Source organism: Capra hircus, chromosome 4, assembly GCF_001704415.2.
Source record: "Capra hircus breed San Clemente chromosome 4, ASM170441v1, whole genome shotgun sequence".
NCBI lineage: Eukaryota > Metazoa > Chordata > Mammalia > Artiodactyla > Bovidae > Capra > Capra hircus.
In genome coordinates, this window is record NC_030811.1 from 25,876,556 (window position 1) to 25,894,346 (window position 17,791).

The window sequence follows — 17,791 nt, forward strand, 5'->3', positions numbered from 1 at the left end:
TACATCCCTTGGCTGGCTGTCTGCCTGGTCCTGGGTCCTTTCCTCCTTGTCTAACAGTCTGGACTCTGATGCCTCCCTCTGCCACACCCAGGGCCTCATCTGCTCACCCTTCACCTCTCTGCCCAGCTCTCCACCTGCCCTTCCCCCCAGTGATTCTCACCTGAGGATGCATGACCCCCAAGGCTGGCCTATCAGCAGCATCTCTGAGGAATGTTTTTGTGTTTTGTTTTTGGATGTTTTTGGGTTTGTTTTTGTTTGGAGCAGAGCACTGCTCACCCTCTGATGTTCTGATAGGCCTCCCTTGGGGTCCATGCCCCAGCCCCCCCGCGGGTGAAAACCACCCCCCCCACCCCGGGGAAGAATCACTGCTGTGGAAGGCCAGCCTGCCTCCCTGGGCTGCACTCTCCGCTTGCCAGCTCCTCAAAGATCCCAGCACTGCTCCCCTGACACTGGCCCGGCACTGTCCTCCTGGAACCACCTCATTCCCTTCCACGTTAGCTCCCTGACACCTGACGTGCCCCAGACCCCCGTCTGCATTAGAGCACTTCTCTTGTTAAGCCACACCCCTGCCAACACTCCTGTCCCCATCCCTCACCCGTTATGACTCTCAGGCATTGGGACAGTATCTTTGGTGCAAACCTGTCCTTCTTGGCACTTTCAGACCTGTGACACCGCCCCCTGGGGACATTGCCCCCCCAGTCTTCCTGTCCCTGTGTGTTTCCACTTGCCCTTCCTCCCTTCTTGCCGTGACTCCCCTTTGTCCTCTCTGGGTGGACTAACTGATCTTCCCGGTCCTCAACCTGTCGTCATCACCCCAACACTGGATGTACCATCAGTCCAGAAACTCAGTTAAAAGTAGATTTTGTTTCCAGTGCCTAAAGATTGGCTCAAGTCCCCCCGCCCCAATCCCGTACCCCATTAATTCCAACCCTGCCCTCCCCCCAACCCAGTCAAACCCAACCCTACCCCTACCCAGCCCCTCCCACCCCGTCCCCACCTCCCACCCCATCCCCACCTCCCACCCCGTCCCCACCTCCCACCCCATCCCCAGCAGATCGGATCCGTAGTAGTAAAGAGCCTGGCCGAAAAGTTCTACCCCAGCCACAACACTCCAGGCTGCAGCAGCAGCTGCTGCTCCCACCCACCGCTAGCCCCCCGCTTTCTTTTCACACCTCCCTCCACAGACCTCTGCCCCTGCTGACTGGCCCTGTAACTCTTAAGTCCTTCCGCCTGCCAGAATGCCTCTCTGCCACCTCCCTCTTCTCCTTCCTCCCCCTGCTGCTGTCCAGCCCGTGTCCCTTCCCCTGCCCTCTGCTCTCCATCCTCCCCGGGTACCTCCTATCTTCTGGTCTGTTGCTGGTAGATGACTCTCCCTTGGTGCTGCAATTGAGGCCCCATGTGAACACCTTTCCTCATGTGATCCATTTCATCCCTCTCCCTTCCTGACCCTGCTCTGGGGACTCAGCTCATAGGGAACCCCTCTGTACTCTCCTCCCTTCATCCCTTCAGCACAGCACTGTTGCCTTCTGGCTTCCCTCTTGCTCCCACACCCAGCAACCGCAGTCTCGCCCTGCACAGAGCCCTGGTACTGCTGTCCAGCCTCCTGCGCTTCTCCCCTCCCTCAGAGCACTCATCTGCCCCAGATGCTCTCCCGCACTGTCCTCTCCCACCCGCACTGCCCCTTCCTTCTCTAGGAGGAGTCCGCCTCTTCTCCAGGGGCCCACGATCTCCAAGCTTGGTCATGTCTGTCACTGAGTAGCTTCTCTGTAGGGGTGCTCCCTGTGACCTGCTTTTGTGTCATACTCTTTTCTTCCCCTACCCTGCTATGTTCGCTCCGAGACCACCTGCTCTCTCTTGTCAGGTCCTTCCACTGGGTCTAGTCTTTTTAGGCTTCCTAATCCTTATACCCGCCTCATCTCACCTTCCTTAAATCTTCTGTTCCTTTTTAATCAACCGCTGACCACAATTCTTTCCACCAGGCCCCCACTCCCCCCTCCTCCTTCCCTCTCCACTACTTCTCTCTCTCTCCCATCGTCCCTGGGATCCACGCCTTGCCCCCCCACTCCCCGGTGACATGGTCTGGATCTATTCCTTGCCCTGTTTCCCTCTGGGCCATGATCCCCTCCTGTGCAGACTTTAAGATCCTCCTCTTTCCATCCCATTCTGCATTGCCCGCTCTGTTGTTTCCTGGGTTGTCTCTCAAGCAAGAGTCCTTCACCCCCAAGCCCCTCCGTATCCCACCCACTGCCCACTCCCTCTGCCCCTTTGCTGCCCACATGATCTTCTCAGACTGGACCTCTGACACCCCACTGCTTTTGAAGGTCCCCCTCCTTCCATGCGTGTGGTTTCTCCACCGCAAGCTGCACCTGCACCCCGCTTTCCAGTGCCCACCCCCCCGAAGAGCAAAAGCTCAGAACTGGTGATGGCTGGAAATGCCAGCACAGCCCTGCCTCTCCCTCACTCCCCTGCCAGCTTCGCTACCACACTCTGACTCCAGCCATGTAAGTCCATCCGAAGTCTCTGACGTTACGCACTGATGGTTTCTCTACAGGATCCTTCTTAATGTGCAGTGATGCCCAGTCACTGCAGCTCCAGGACCCCATTTGCTCCTGAGAACCTGAGTTTCCAAATGTCTGGACGGTTAGGTCTCATCTCTGTGCTGCACCTACGTCCTGCCGCTTGAACCCTGAGATCTGCTGAAGTCTCCAGATTGAGCGCTCTATAGGCTGCCTTCCCCTTTCCCTGCTCTGCCTCTCACGTATCCCTAAGGCTCTCTCCCTCCCCCTTCCCTTGTGATGTCCCTCCCCGTTTCTCTTCCCTTCCATCCTCTGAGCAACTCCTTACCACTCAGTCATGAGAAGCATGGAGTGCTCTTCCCCTTGACCAACCCTAATGCTCCCAGGATGGCCAATTTTTTGTCACCAGTACACTGTACTAAATCCATCTACTGTGTGGATTCCCCCCTAAGCCCCATGCCTTTCTGTGCCCACTACACTGAGGAAGGTCATTGCTTCTCTGTGCCCTTTCTTCTCACTTTGCCCATCTCCAGCATCTCCACTGCGCCACTGCCTCTAGCTGCTCATCCTGCGCTGGCCGCATCCCACCTCTCCCAGTTCCTCACTCACCTGGCCTGCGCTGTGCTCTTCCTCCTGCAGGGGCTTCCTCATGCCCTGGGCCCACTTTGGGGGCAGGTTCTCCACACCCACTCTCTGCTAGCTCCCTGACACCCCTCTCCCTTCCTGTTCCCTCTGGGCACAGTGTGTTCCCTGATCCTCTCAACAAGCCTCTCCTGTCCTGGCTGCTGGGCGCCGTCTCCTGCGGTTCCTCCCTCTCTGGCCTGTCGGACCCCCTCTCCTGCACCGCACTCGCTCAGTTGTCTGAGGCAGCTCACCTGAACTCCCACATCCTGGGCCTGGTGTCTAGGTCTCTCCGGGTTTGCTTCTCCAGAGCACACACAGGAACCCTTCAGCTCCTCTCTGTGACCCCTCCAGCTGGCCTAGTTGTCTCCTCTGCTGTGTGCTCCCTTCTCAGTCCCCCATCCGCTCCTCAACCCAGTTCAGCCGTCTCTGCCTCAGACACACTGTGACACACTGTCCTGTCCACATGCCCCAGCCTCCAAAGCTGCTGTCCTCCCAGCTTCCCCCAGTGTAACCTTCCATGTTCCATTCAGATTGCTTCATACTTTCTGACACATCCGTGGGGAACCCTTCCTGACTCTCCACCTTCATCCCTTTACCACAGTACTGCGGCCTTTCGCCTTCTCCTGCAAAGCCACCTCTCCCAGCTCAAGCCTCCCTCTGCACTGAGCCCTGGGCCTGCTGTTCGCCCTCCACCCCTTTCTCCATCCCAGCAGTCACCTCTCCCCAGACAGTCTCCTGCACTGACCTCTCCCACCCCTCTGGCCTTTTTATCAGTGTGGATGTCCCCTCTGGTGCTCTCTGCCCACGTACATCCAAGGCCTCTTCCTTTCAGTCTCCACTTGCATTTCTGGGCTTTGTATCTCAAGCATCCTCAGCTCCGGGACCACCAAGCTGGCAATTCACTCTTGAACCATCAACAGAAATTCCAACACCCAGCCCCCCACCATCATTCGGGTGCCTTGTTGGCTACATCCATTTGCTCACTGTCTGCCTGGTCCTGGGGCCTTTGCCTCCATGTCTGACAGTCTGGACTCCGATGCCTCCCTTAGACCCGGGGGCTCATCTGCTCACCCTTCTCCACTGAGCCACTGCCTCTAGCAGCTCATCCTGCACTGGCCGCATCCCACCTCTCCCAGTTCCTCACTCGCCTGACCTGCGCTGTGCTCTTCCTCCTGCAGGGGCTTCCTCATGCCCTGGGCCCACTTTGGGGGCAGGTTCTCCACACCCACTCGCTCTTAGCTCCCTGACACCCCTCGGGGCACAGTGTGTTCCCTGATCCTCTCAACAAGCCTCTCCTGTCCTGGCTGCTGGGCGCCGTGTCCTGCGGTTCCTCCCTCTCTGGCCTGTCGGACCCCCTCTCCTGCTCCACACACACACAGTTGTCTGAGGCAGCTCACCTGACCTCCCACATCCTCAGCCCAGTTTCTAGGTCTCTCCGGGTTTGCTTCTCCAGAGCACACACAGGAACCCTTCAGCTACTCTGTGACCCCTCCAGCTGGCCTCAGTTGTCTCCTCTGCTGTGTGCTCCCTTCTCAGTCCCCCATCTGCTGCTCAACCGAGTACAGTCGTCTCTGCCTCAGTCACACTCTGCTGAACCCACAGGCTCCACCCTCCAGCACATGCTTCAGAGCCCAGCTGAGCTCACCTCCCAGGCCCCACAGCCCCTGTAACCCTTCATGTTTCCATCCAGACCTTCGTCTCACACTCTGACACAGCTCTCAGGGATCCTCAGCCTCTGATTCTCCTACCCCTTCCTTTCGCCACAGCGCTCTCACCTTCTTCTCACCCTCTTGCCTCCACACCTGCCAGTCACCCCCAGCCCCGGACACCTCCATCCTCTGTCTAGACCTGCGCAGAGCCCTGGGCCTTCTGTTGGCCCTCCTCCTCCTCCTCCCTCCTAGCAGTCACCTCTCCCAGATGTTCTGACCTCTCCCATCCCCTCTGCCCCTTCCATTGTGCAGAGGTCCCTTCTGGTGCTCTATGTGCAAATACACACAACGCGCCTTCCTTTCAGTCACCACTTCCATCTCCTTTAGCCCTACTCGGAACTCTTAAGCTCGGGGACACCATGCTTGCAATCCACTCCCAACCAATTGATAGTAACCACCTCCCCAATCCCACCCCCAGCCCCCACTGTCCCAGGTGCCTTGTGGGCTACATCCCTTGGCTGGCTGTCTGCCTGGTCCTGGGTCCTTTCCTCCTTGTCTGACAGTCTGGACTCTGATGCCTCCCTCTGCCACACCCAGGGCCTCATCTGCTCACCCTTCACCTCTCTGCCCAGCTCTCCACCTGCCCTTCCCCCCAGTGATTCTCACCCGAGGATGCATGACCCCCAAGGCTGGCCTATCAGCAGCATCTCTGAGGAATGTTTTTGTGTTTTGTTTTTGGATGTTTTTGGGTTTGTTTTTGTTTGGAGCAGAGCACTGCTCACCCTCTGATGTTCTGATAGGCCTCCCTTGGGGTCCATGCCCCAGCCCCCCCGCGGGTGAAAACCACCCCCCCCACCCCGGGGAAGAATCACTGCTGTGGAAGGCCAGCCTGCCTCCCTGGGCTGCACTCTCCGCTTGCCAGCTCCTCAAAGATCCCAGCACTGCTCCCCTGACACTGGCCCGGCACTGTCCTCCTGGAACCACCTCGTTCCCTTACATCTTACATGACCCAAACTCTAGCCTGTTTTTCCTAGTTAAACTTTTCATTTTCTTAGGTCTGTCCTCTTTCTTGGTCAGGAATAATTGTTGAATGTGATTTTAATTCTTTCTTCATAACCTTCCTAAACCATCCTTCATTCATTCCAGTATTACTTATTTTCAAACTGTTTCATGTTCCCTGTGTTATAGACCTTGGAAATCTACTCATTGCCGCTCTCATTCTTTTCTGTATTTAATATTTTGCAGGCAACGCTCTAACCTTTCCTCTCATCCTTTGTTCCTCTACCACACTCTCATTGCCAGACTCTTCTCTCCCTTGTAGATCTCGTTGAAAACTTGAATCTTCCTGAACTCAGCTATTAAAAGGTATATGTGGGTTTAACCCCTCTTCTTAACCTGATTTCACTCACATGCTCATTTAATGTTTTCTTCTTTCATTAATACTTCTTATGTTTTAAGTTTATACACTGTAGCAAGCTTGGCAGGATTCTCTGTTCTGCTACCTTATTTTGCCCTGTCTTTGCTATTACCCTCATCATGCATTGGGTTTTACTAGACTCTAGTCATTGTCTCTATGTAATCCATGCAGTTTTCCTTTCCTTTGGTCTTCCTCTATTTCCATTATTACTGAATAAAGACATTTTGGTCTCATTCTTGTTTCTTCTCATGGACTCCTTTATTTCTAGGTGTAACTCTACTTTTGCATATCTGTTTTGTTCCCCTTTCTCTTCTCCGCCATATTTAAACCCTGCATACCTCAACCCACCCCCATTTCATAATTGGCCCAGTTCCATCTTACAAAGTTATAAATCCTTTCTAGATGTGGATGTGCAGTTTTTAATTCATTCCATGGCTCCCTTTCCCCCATGTCAGCTGAATCCCTCTTTATTTATGTCTTCTTTTTCCACTTTGCCTTTTTGTAATATTCCACTCTAATGCATACAGTTGCTTTCTGACTTGTTTCCATCTGCCTTCACTTATTTAATACTTTCGACCTGTCTTTAATCCTGTGTCCATTTCTGCCCTCAGCAAGTATCTCCTTGTGAAACTGTTTTACCCTATGTTTAATCTTGTTGCTCAGAAATGTTTTTATACCGTGCTCTTTTTCCTTGGTTTCTATCACCTATATTCTTCCTTGTTCCGTTAGATACAATTATAGTGCCAAACCTTGTTTTTCAGCATGTCATTGCTCACATGATCTTTCCCATCTGAGGTTAAATTTTGCTTTTCCACCCATTTTCTTCTGCCTCTTCTCTCCCTGTTCTACCTTTTATTAACCGTTTATATACTGAGTACGTACCATTCTCACACACTCACTAATACCTCCCTCTTTGGTTCTTTTTCTTCTACAGTCATTGCTCAATCCAGTTCCATGTTTCTCCTTTCTTACATATTTTGCTGAATTGCTTTGGTTTTCTATTTATTCCTTGGTTGGAGCCCTGCAATTTGTCTTGTTTTAGGTCCACTTCACTGAGTTTGTCTCTGACCTTTCTGCCAACTACACTTTCTTATGCAGACATGCTCTCCCAGATCCTGTCCTTATGTCTCATTTTCAGTTATCACTTTCTCTCCCCCCCCTTTCTTTTTTAATAAATGCCTCACCACCCAGTTCTCTTCCTGACTCATCTGCCTTATAAGGACAAGGAATTTTCATTATCTTTTCTTTAAAATATGCTGAATAACAGTTTTTCTTAGTAAATGCTTACATTGCAATATCTTAAATTCAAAAGGCCTGTAACCATCTTCATTAAAAAAATAAAATCCAACATATCTTCTCAACCATCACACAAATGCTATTATAAAAAAATTCTAAGTATTTCTTATAAACCACTTTAAAGAACAACTACATAATTATTTAGCATAAAATTCATTCACTAGTGTACATGTTTGTATGTAGTGCAAAATGATCCCATACTATAAGACTGTAATTGCATTCTCCATTTTACACTGCATGGATAATGAGAGGTTCTCAAGAGAAATACCAAATGCAGATACATTTTTTAAATGCAATGTGTAAGAAACTTTTGGGAAACATTTACTTACCAACTGGTGAATTGCTGGAGTTGATCCACACATATTGTAGGGAAGATGACAGGAATAATGCACAACACATTTAAAACCCTTGAGCATAGGAAGTGAGCTTATAGATGGAGGAACTATATCTGCAGCAAACATATACTATCCCAAACAGACAGTACAAACTCAGTTTTTGCTAGCTTGAGAGTGCTAACTGACTGTACCAGGTTGCTGGAGCACATGATGATATGCAGGTTAAAAACTTCTCATGTTAACAAGTATTCTGATAATGTAGTAAACAGCTGGAGATACCCACATTCTTCATTCTGGTCCCAGGAATATTTGCCATTTTGCACCTTGCATGCTACATACCCAGCCTGCTTCATGCATCCCTCTCTAACCAGCATCTTCTCTCCCTTCCACTTTCCTCTTTCTTTAATACAAGCGTTTGCAGTTGCTTCTTTCACTGTCAACCAGCTCTCATGTGACACCTTAACTTCTCGGCAAACTAACCTCATACTTACAGGCAAGTCTTCCATAACTCCTTTTGAATATCTGCCCTACCACATCTTAAACATTCTCCTTATCTTTCCCCTGCAGATTCTGTAATGTATCAATGAGTTTAGTACTATGAGGTTTGCTTCTCCGTGATCTCTGACCACTCCTTAGTCAACAGCACTCAGTTGTTCCACCAGAAAAAAGTATCCAATCCACACCTCAAAGGTCAGTCAATGGTGATATCTTTAAGTTTCCACCAATGCCGCCTCGTCAAGTTTTATCTTAATCCATGTCTTTCTAACCTTTCTTCACAAGCAGTCACTTCAGTCATAAATTTCCCACGAACACTTAAAGAGCCAGCCTACCCAAGTCCTGTTCTTCTTTAGGCCTCAGATCCTCTTTCATTCTAAACACAGTTGAGGGACCTGATGGTTCTGTTTCTTTCATTCACACCTGTTTCTTTCATTCACACGTGATCTATGTTGTTGCCATTCTAACTACTCAGAACTCCTATATAATTCATACAGTGCCCCTTTACTTACTTGCCATCCTCTCTTATTTTTTTCTTATTCTGTCATAACTTCTGGCCTTAGTATGGAGTAATAGCCATTTCTTTCATCACGATGACTATTCAAATAATGTCTTTCCATCTGCAAGTAACTTGAACATTGCTCTTCTATTCCTTTTCTGCCTCCTTCTTTTGCTGAAAACTCCCTTTGTTTCCTCCAACATTCCTTCTTCTTCCAGCTATATCATTCCAATGAATCTAATCATCTTTGCTGGATATGTATACTTCTAATATTCAGCCCCGACAATTCCACCTTCATCCATCTTCCTTATTTCCTACATTCTGTACTGAAATCTATTCAGGATTCCTGCTTTGGCCCATTTTAAGTCCAACTGCATTTAATCACTCTCTAACTTCTCATTCTGTTGACTACACTGATTACTAAAAATCTTTTTGCAACAAAACTTTTAGGCAGCAACACATCATACTCCAGCTCTTATTTAGCAGTATTCTCACTTCTTTGCTCAGCTGGTTGATGTCTGGCTTACCATACAGTTCCTCACTGAACGTCCAGTTCTGATGGCTCTGTGCTCCTCATTCTGGCCCTCTTTAGTGCCCTTGTTTGTTCAACATTTTGCGAAACTGCATGCTCTGCACCACAGCCTATATCTACTCCCTTCTCCTTACTTAAACCTCAGCCTCCGTTTTTCCCTACTTTTTCTCTCTCTTTAAAAATCTGTATCTCAGCAGTTTCTCTCAGCCAGTCCTAACAGACTGATTTCTGAGCAGTTTAACATCATACTTCAACAAGTTCTTCCTGAGTTCCACTGATTATCTGCTCTGTCATATAGGAACATCTGTAATATTTTTGGCTTCCATCTCTCATCGTAGTGAGGGATGCATCAGTCTCCTCCTGAGGTGCACTCTTGAGGCATACTTACATTTACTTCTTACCAAGTACAGCTCACCCTTTCACCAGATGAACCACTCACCTGCACTTCCTAGCCAGACCAGAGTCTTTCAGGTTGCTACCGATGACTTATCATCCTAATTTTGCCTTCTAACCATTCTTATCAACCCAGCTCTTTAAAATGTTTTATTCCCCCCAAATTCATACACCTACTACCTCACTTCTTTATATCTTGACTTTATACTATATTTGATTGATATTTTTTAAAGGAACAGAACAATGCACATATAATTGAGGCTTATGTACCACCTAACCTCTTCCCCAAGAGAAAAATCACTAAATAATTTGATAAACTGTTATACTTTTCATAAATATTTATATACCCATAAATAATACGTAATGCTCTCTTTGAGGGTTTTATATATAAATTGCCCCACTTTTTTTTCCATCAAGACTGTAAGTGCTAGTCTGCTTTCTAACTCCTACCCATTCGTGTGCAGGCCTTTACTTCTCTCTCATTATGCACCCCACTCCCTGTCCTCTTTAACAGCAAACATTTTTAACCAATCAGACCCCTTCTGAGATGTGACGGACTTCTCCATTCCAGGTCTCTTCAGTTCATATCTCATTTGCCTTTTTGCTACTCTACTGAGAACTCCATTCTAATCAATACTCCCATTACTTAAGATTAAAAGTAATCCTCTTCTTTCCTATTCTTTTATGTTCTACCATATCTTTAACCATTTCAGCTACTGTCCTATAGCACAGCAAAGGGCACAGTATTTTTCTGCTGATGTTTACCTCCCTAATGATTCCCAACTATTCCTCAAGAAATAAAAATCGTCTTCTCTACAGAAGAACCACTCACCCATGCGCCCTAATTGGTCAATCCTGGTGTGTTTTAAGGTTACTAACAATGTCTTTTTATGAGAATTCATCTTAAAACTCCTATAAACTCTCCTATTAAACAAGATTTTAATTAAAAAATTTTACTCACAGCATTCTAATTTACAGTGAGTAATTTACTCACAGCATTCTAGTCTACTCTCTAATTCCCATTTTTATCTAGGTCCTTGAAACTCTCTTAACAGATACACCACTCATTACCATTGGGCCTTCCCATCCAGTGTGAACATTCAGACTTATATCAAGATCTCTATTCTGCATCTCATTATTACATCCCTGATCTGTATTGCTGCCCCTCCATTATTCTTAAGTCTTCTCTAGTTCATACAATAGTCCTTTATTCACTTCGCAAACTCTCTTTTCCTTCTTAGTCCATCATAAACTTAGTCCAAATACTGTGCCATGACCCACCAGTCAATAAACACCATTCCTAAATCACCCCTCCACATCTGCAGGAAGCTTCACTGCTCTCTCATTCCTTCCCCTCTGTTCCTGCATTGCCCTAGAGAAGCATGCTTCCTGGTCTTCTGTGTCCCTCCTTTTGGCTCCCACCTGCATTTACAGCATGCTTACAGAGCCAGTTGTTGCTTCGGGACAGATATCCCCTCGTGTTGGACACTCGCTGCTCAGCCCCTGCCATCTTCCCTAAGTGTCCCACAGTCTTACCCACAGCATTTGTCTGTACTATCGGTTCAGCAGAAACTTCCATAGGGTTCCTGTCACTGGCCTACCTTCTGTGTCCATCCCACTTGGCTTGTTTCTGACCTTTCACTCTTATTGACCACACCCGTTACTTCTAGTATTTTTCCAAAAAGCATCCTGGACCGCAAAACTTCATACTCCAGCTCTTGTTTGGCTACCTTTTAACCTCACTTTCTCTCCTTATTCATACGCAACTCTGACACATCTCCAGTTCCCATTCGCTAATGTTCCCATTTAGCGCTCTTCATGCCCTTCCATGTTTATTCCTCAACACTGCATATTCTTCACCCTAATTCACACAGACTTTCTCCTTATTTAGCTTCTAACCTCTTTTGCTCTTTCCTTCTTTGCTATTTTTCATACAAGTCTCCCCAGGTGCTTCTCTTACCTTCTGTAAATTCTAATATATTTCTTTAACTTCTGAGTATATCTTTAACATCCCTCATATAGTCAGTTTCCCTTTGGAGAATTCCCCCATATATCTTACTTTCATAGCAATGAATGCATATTCTTTTTGAGGGTTCCTCCTCTCCTCACCCCCACTTCCTCCCTCACTCAAAACCAATTTTCTACTCTTTAGACAAGCCTTTCCCCTAGATAGCTGCTAAGCTGTCGTCTTCCTTTTCATCATGGTCTCTGGCCCAGGTGTGGTGCCATATGCCTCCATGTGGTGTCAGTGACGGTTTCTTCATCAATATTAAGTGATACTGTCTCATCTGGCAGCAATTTTAACTTTACTATTATACTCCTTTTTGCCTTATTAAAAATTGTGCCTTATATTCAGCACCCCTCTTTCATTCAGAGACTGGGTACGTACATATTCCCATATCTAGATAAAGGAACATAGCTCATTCAGCAGTCTCTGTTCAGACCCTAGACTGGATTATGTAGTTCCAGCCCCTGTAGCCTGTCTTCTACAAAGCGTCCTGAACAGCTCCCCCCGCCTCACCTCAGTTCTCCTGTAGCCACATTCCCTGCTTCCTCTCTCTCAGTGGTTGTGATCTAAATTAGCAAAAGTCATTCTATTCAGGTGCCTCCTCTCCCAGGTCCCAGGATTTCTCACTCTAGCACTCTTTCAATGCCCCTACTCGTCGGCCATGCTGCTTCCTGCAAGCCTCCCACCCAAGTCTTAAATCACACAGCCCGTTCCCTTTTTACAGCCACTGTTCTCCCCTTATCTACTGTCTTTTCTTACAAGTCTCCTCAGTTGCTTCTCTTATTTTCAACTGATCCTAGTGTGACTGCTTGCTAGCAAAGATTTTTTAATCAGAATTACTCCTTATCTGCCTTTATCTAAAGCAGTGGCCCTCAAACTGCAGTTTGTTAAAATACAAATGGCTGAGTCCCACCCGAAATTGCTGATTCAGTGGGTCTGGTGGGGCTGAAGAATTTTCTAACAAAAACCAAGCCCTTTAATTTAAAATTTCCAATGAAGACATCAGGAGCAAGTCTGCTCCTGACTGTCACTCCTTTTCAAGCTTCTGTTTCTCTCCCATTGTACAGACTAGTCATTGCAGTCTGGCTGACATCCAGCACACTGAGCACCGAGGCCCGTCCTCACACCTGTAGGCTTGCCCACTCTGGGAATCCTGCGGGTCCTGTGGTTTGCTTGTTGCACTCCACGCAGTCACCCTCTTGTCTGTGCAGCACTCCTCTTGGCTTTAACTCCCCCCGCCCCGAGCCCTCTTCTCTGTCTTTTGGCCCACATACTGGACCTTCTCTCTCCAGTCAATACCTGTCATTCTTCAAATGGCATTCTTTTAATCTGGGGGCATCTGTAACGTCACTCTCCAATTCATTTTCTTGTTACCTGTCTTGTCCTGAAGAACTATGCTACCTTATCTTTAGCTTCTCTTCTTGTTTTAGCTACCATTCTATTTCACTCAAGTGGATCCAGTCTTCTTGGAAACAGCACTCCCTAGCAGGTTCTCTCCCCTGTAGCTGTCTCTTCACTTTCAGAGAACCTTCACATGGCAGAATAAATTCTAAGGATACCTTTAACATGGTATCTGCATGATATCTGTTTGTATCTCCCTTTGGTTTTTGCCTTCCCACATCTTAATTACATATGGCATAATTTCCTCTACCATCTGTATATGAAAATAACAAATGAAGTTTTACTTTTCAGTTGGGTTTACAACATATCCCTGGCCACTTACCTCATGATCCATGCTACAGAACCAAGTGCTCAGAGATTTATATTGGTGTCGTTAAGGTTGCTAGCCTGTTTTTAATCCTCCTAACTAAAGCATCCCATTACTTTTAGGCCCTGTTCTTCTCCCATTGTATATACTGCTTTTCAGAGTTTGGCGTTAAGAACCATCATTTGACCAATTAGACCTGTTCTAAGGTCTTACAGGAGTTCCCATTCTGGGAAACTGTCCTCGTCTTATCTACCCATGCCGCTCCACCTGTTCTCAATTACTCCACACGCAGTTCTTCCCTTGTGTAGTTTCCCATCTCTCTTCTTTCTGGTTTAATCATGATCTCTGGTACAAGTACTGTGGCAACTCCCTCCTGCAGTACGCGCCAGTCTTCACACGACCCCATCTCTTCTGCAGGCTCTTCTGCTCTTTTCTTTGATTGACCCTAGAGAAACACTGTTACCTCCATCACTTGTTTTTTCAGCAGCTACCTTTGTAGCATTCCCCATGGGTTGAGTAGTGAGTGGTTTTCTTTCATCTTCCTTGTTTCCTGCACACTATTATGAGTACATTTGCACTCTTCAGTTCAGTACAGACCTTCACAGGATTCTGCCACTGGCCAAGGCTCAGATCCATCACCTTTAGACTCTTGGTTTATCACTCTGTTGGTCATATTTGTTGCTTTAGACAGCACTGGAGCAAACGTTCCCAGATTCTGTTAGGCACTCGCTCATTGACACCAGCTCTCGTTTGCCACTTCCTCTTCACATGCTCTCTCCTCTTTGGTTGTGATCTAGCTTAGCTCCCATCTCTCTACTTAATACGCTCTCTGCCCTTTTCCAGTGTTCCTCCTTCTGGCCCTCCTTACTGCCCTTCCCTACTCTCACACCCCTTATATTCAGCACCCCAACTTAAACCCTCTAACTTCTGTTTTATGCTTCTAGCCTCCATCTTCTCACCTCTCTCTTCCTCCAGAATTTTTTCCACACAAATCTCCCTAGGAAATGTCTATCACTTTTAGCCATAATAGGGTAACTTCTAAGAATAACCAATTTTAATGGTATCCTGCAGTAATCTACCATATCTCTGCTCTCCATCACCCTTTCATTTACCGTCTGTCTACAGATGAAATGGATGCAAAATACTTCTCTTCAGGTATATTTTCTTCAGGATTGTCACTCATCTCCCCATCTACTACAATAATCTGTCCTCTGGCCAAACTACCTATTCATGTCCTCTAATAAGTCAAACCTAATCTCTAAAGATGCCAGCAATGGGTTTTTATCTGCATTCATTGTAACTGGCTTCCTTATATACTTTCCTGTCACCCAAGTCCTTTGACAGTTTCCCTCCAAATTGGTGCTTCAAGAGCTGATCTGCTCCTCCCTCCCACTCCAGTCTTTGGCCTCACACTTTGTGTATTTCTCATCCCCATACAGTCTTTACATTCAAAACATGTCCCCTTAGACCCTGCTGAGCTCTGGCAGGGTTCTCGAGGCAAAGTCTGTCCCACACCTGCTGCCTTCTCTGCTCTCCACTCGGCAGTATTTCCCTTTCTTTGCCTCCGTCTCTCTCTCCTTCCGTATTCCGTCCTGACTTCTGGCCCAGGAATGCTGACTTGTCCTTCATGCTGCCCTCTGTCATTCCTCAGCGGCTCCTCTCTGCCTGGGAGCACTCTAATCTTTCAGTTCTGTCCCTCTCTTCCTTGCCCCCCATGTTTGTCCTAGAGAAAAGCCTTATCTTCAGCACCCCTCCTGCCATGTGTGTAGCGTTTCCCTGGAGGGCACATACTCCTCATTTTTGGCACTCACTGCCCCACTCGCTTTCTTTCATTTGCCTTGACTCCCCTCACTCTCTATACACCCCTTTCTTCTCAGTTCAGTCCAGACCTGTGGGGAATGCTGCGGGTAGCCTGTGTTTCTGGCCCATCCCCCCTATCCTTTTATCTTCTGCCCCACTGACCACATCCATCTCTGTAACTATCATTCCAACAAAGCTTTCTGGAATCGCCTCATAATCCCACTTACTTAGTCACAGTCTTCCTTCCCTCCAGTGGCTGAGACCTGGCAGCCCCCTACCAAATCTCCCAACCTGCCATTTGTCACAGTGCGTGTCCTGCACCCCAGCCTAAATCACACAGCTCTTGCCTTTCTTGTCTTCCAGCATCCAGCTTTTCTTTAATTCTATGTTTTTGGGTATTTTCCATACAGGTTTGCTCAACAGTTATCTCTCAGTTTCATTCAGTCCTCACAAAACAAGCCTCCTTTCTGGGAACAGTTTTAATGCAGATCTTCAGGGCATTCCTCCCCTGTGCCCTTGTTATCTGCCTTGTGTGGTCATGAAGTGCTTATCTTTGTTATGGCAATATGCTCAGTCTTGTCCTCCTGCCATGGAAAGGCTCTCTCACCAACTCTCCTCATCGCTCGTGTTAGTAGTCATCCTTTCTCACAAGAAGCAGCAATTGCTACCACTGGGTTTTACTGAGTTCACCTTAGAGTCCATGTAACTTTTCACTGTATCAACCAAACCATTTAATTGAAAATTTGCCACAAAAGTTTCAGGAATATTATCTGTATTAATACCATTCCCATTTACTTTCTTAATCCATATTTCCTTATCACTCGCTTATACATAGTGTCTTGTGTCTTTACTTAATAATAAAATTTAACCAGGTAGCCCAGTCTCTGATCTCCCATTGTTCCCATCTCTCTTTACTGCTCTTCCTCATTTTCCAGTACCCTCGATGAACCAGCATGGGGTTCACCATACCCCATAATCTTCTGTGACTCAGCATCTGCCCTGCCTCTCCATTTTTATTTGACCTTTGCCCATACCATAGTCCCATCTTCTCTTTTTAAAAAAAAATCACTCAACTGACCCATTCTAAATTTGTGTTAATTTCTATCTTCTTCTACCTTCCTCCTGCAGAAAACCCTACCTAGGTTTAACCAAGATCATTCATCAGTGAACCCCCTACTGTACTGAAAGAGATTCTGTGATTGATAGGTACACCCTTTCCTGTGTGGGGCAATCCACTCCCACCATCTATTTTCAGTATACTTGAGTAAATTCACTTGCTTTCTGAATTCAGGCCTATTCTTCATAGGATTCCTAGCAGTGGCTTCAGTTATCTCTAACATTTTAATCTCTTGACTGCTTAAGCTCACTAGAGGCTGCTGGAAAATATCTATACTCCTTCCTTGAAAATATTAAGTATTTCAGATTTGTTCCTAATAGATTCTCTTCTCTGCACCTATGTACTAGCATCTCTCTTACTGTTTCCATTTACACCATGCCTTTCTGGCCTCTTTCCTTTGGCTTGTGTACCTTCCTCTGCTTGCCGAAGCTCTTTTGCATCTTTTGAGAATCCGATTAAACTGTACATCCTTTCAAATTTGTTGTAATTTTCCCATTAATCCTGAACTCCCACAGAGCACTCTGTTAAAGCTTACATTAAAGAATCTATGGCATTGAATTGGAATGCCACCGGGTGTACAGAGGTAGACCTCTCGCACATTCTTATTCAGCTCCTAGACAGTCAGCTGTGGGGAGAGAGGTCATGTCTTAGTCATCTTTTTCCCTAAGGGCCTGGCACATTTATTTACACCTTTACATTATAAATGTATTGACATTTTCTATATTTTTGAATGGAGGGAGTTTACTAAAGTTAACATTGAGCAAATGAAAGTCCCACTCTCCAACCTGTCACACATCGTCTTTACATCTGAGTCTGTTCTTTCCTTTCTTAGCCTATCCCCCAGCTTTCTAACAGTTTTCTTCTCTCTCTCTCTCTCACACACACACAATCTGAATCTGTTCTTTCCTGTCCTTGCCTATCCCCCAGCTTTCTAACTCCACAGTTTCACACACACACACTGTCCCCCAGCTTTCTAATCCTCCAAACAATTTAGAAAATCCTATCTACTTCATGAAGACTTCATTTTCCTTCTTTCACTATTTCCACTGATTATCTCAAAACACATCATTGCCCACTTGCTTTTCCATTGTACAACAGTGACTTTACCAGGCTCCTCTGTCCATGGGATTTTCCAGGCAATAGTACTGGAGTGGATTGCCATTTCCTTCTCCAGGGGATCTTCCCAACCCGGGGATTGAACCCAGGTCTCCCACACTGTAGACAGACGCTTTACCGTCTAAGCCACCAGGGAAGTCCCTTACCAATATTAGAGCTTCGTTACTGACCTACTCACTACAGGTTGAAAGTTGACATACTGCAAGTTCATTCTGGTGACCTGTAAATCCACTGTTGGTCCACAATCTCTAGATATGATTATTTGTAAGATACTGAGACTCTGATA

General features: G+C 46.8%; 1 protein-coding gene and 1 long non-coding RNA gene across 2 annotated transcripts in view; one reads left to right on the top strand and one right to left on the bottom strand.

Moving 5' to 3' along the window:
- COPG2 (coatomer protein complex subunit gamma 2) overlaps positions 1–17,791 on the top strand; it is a 143,328-nt gene that overhangs the window by 122,628 nt on the left and 2,909 nt on the right. The window lies entirely within an intron of this gene.
- On the bottom strand, positions 1,813–17,563 carry LOC106502058. Its single transcript, XR_001295625.2, has 2 exons — positions 4,538–17,563; positions 1,813–3,391 (listed from the first exon to the last, which is right to left on the bottom strand). It is a non-coding gene; the product is annotated as an uncharacterized LOC106502058 (long non-coding RNA).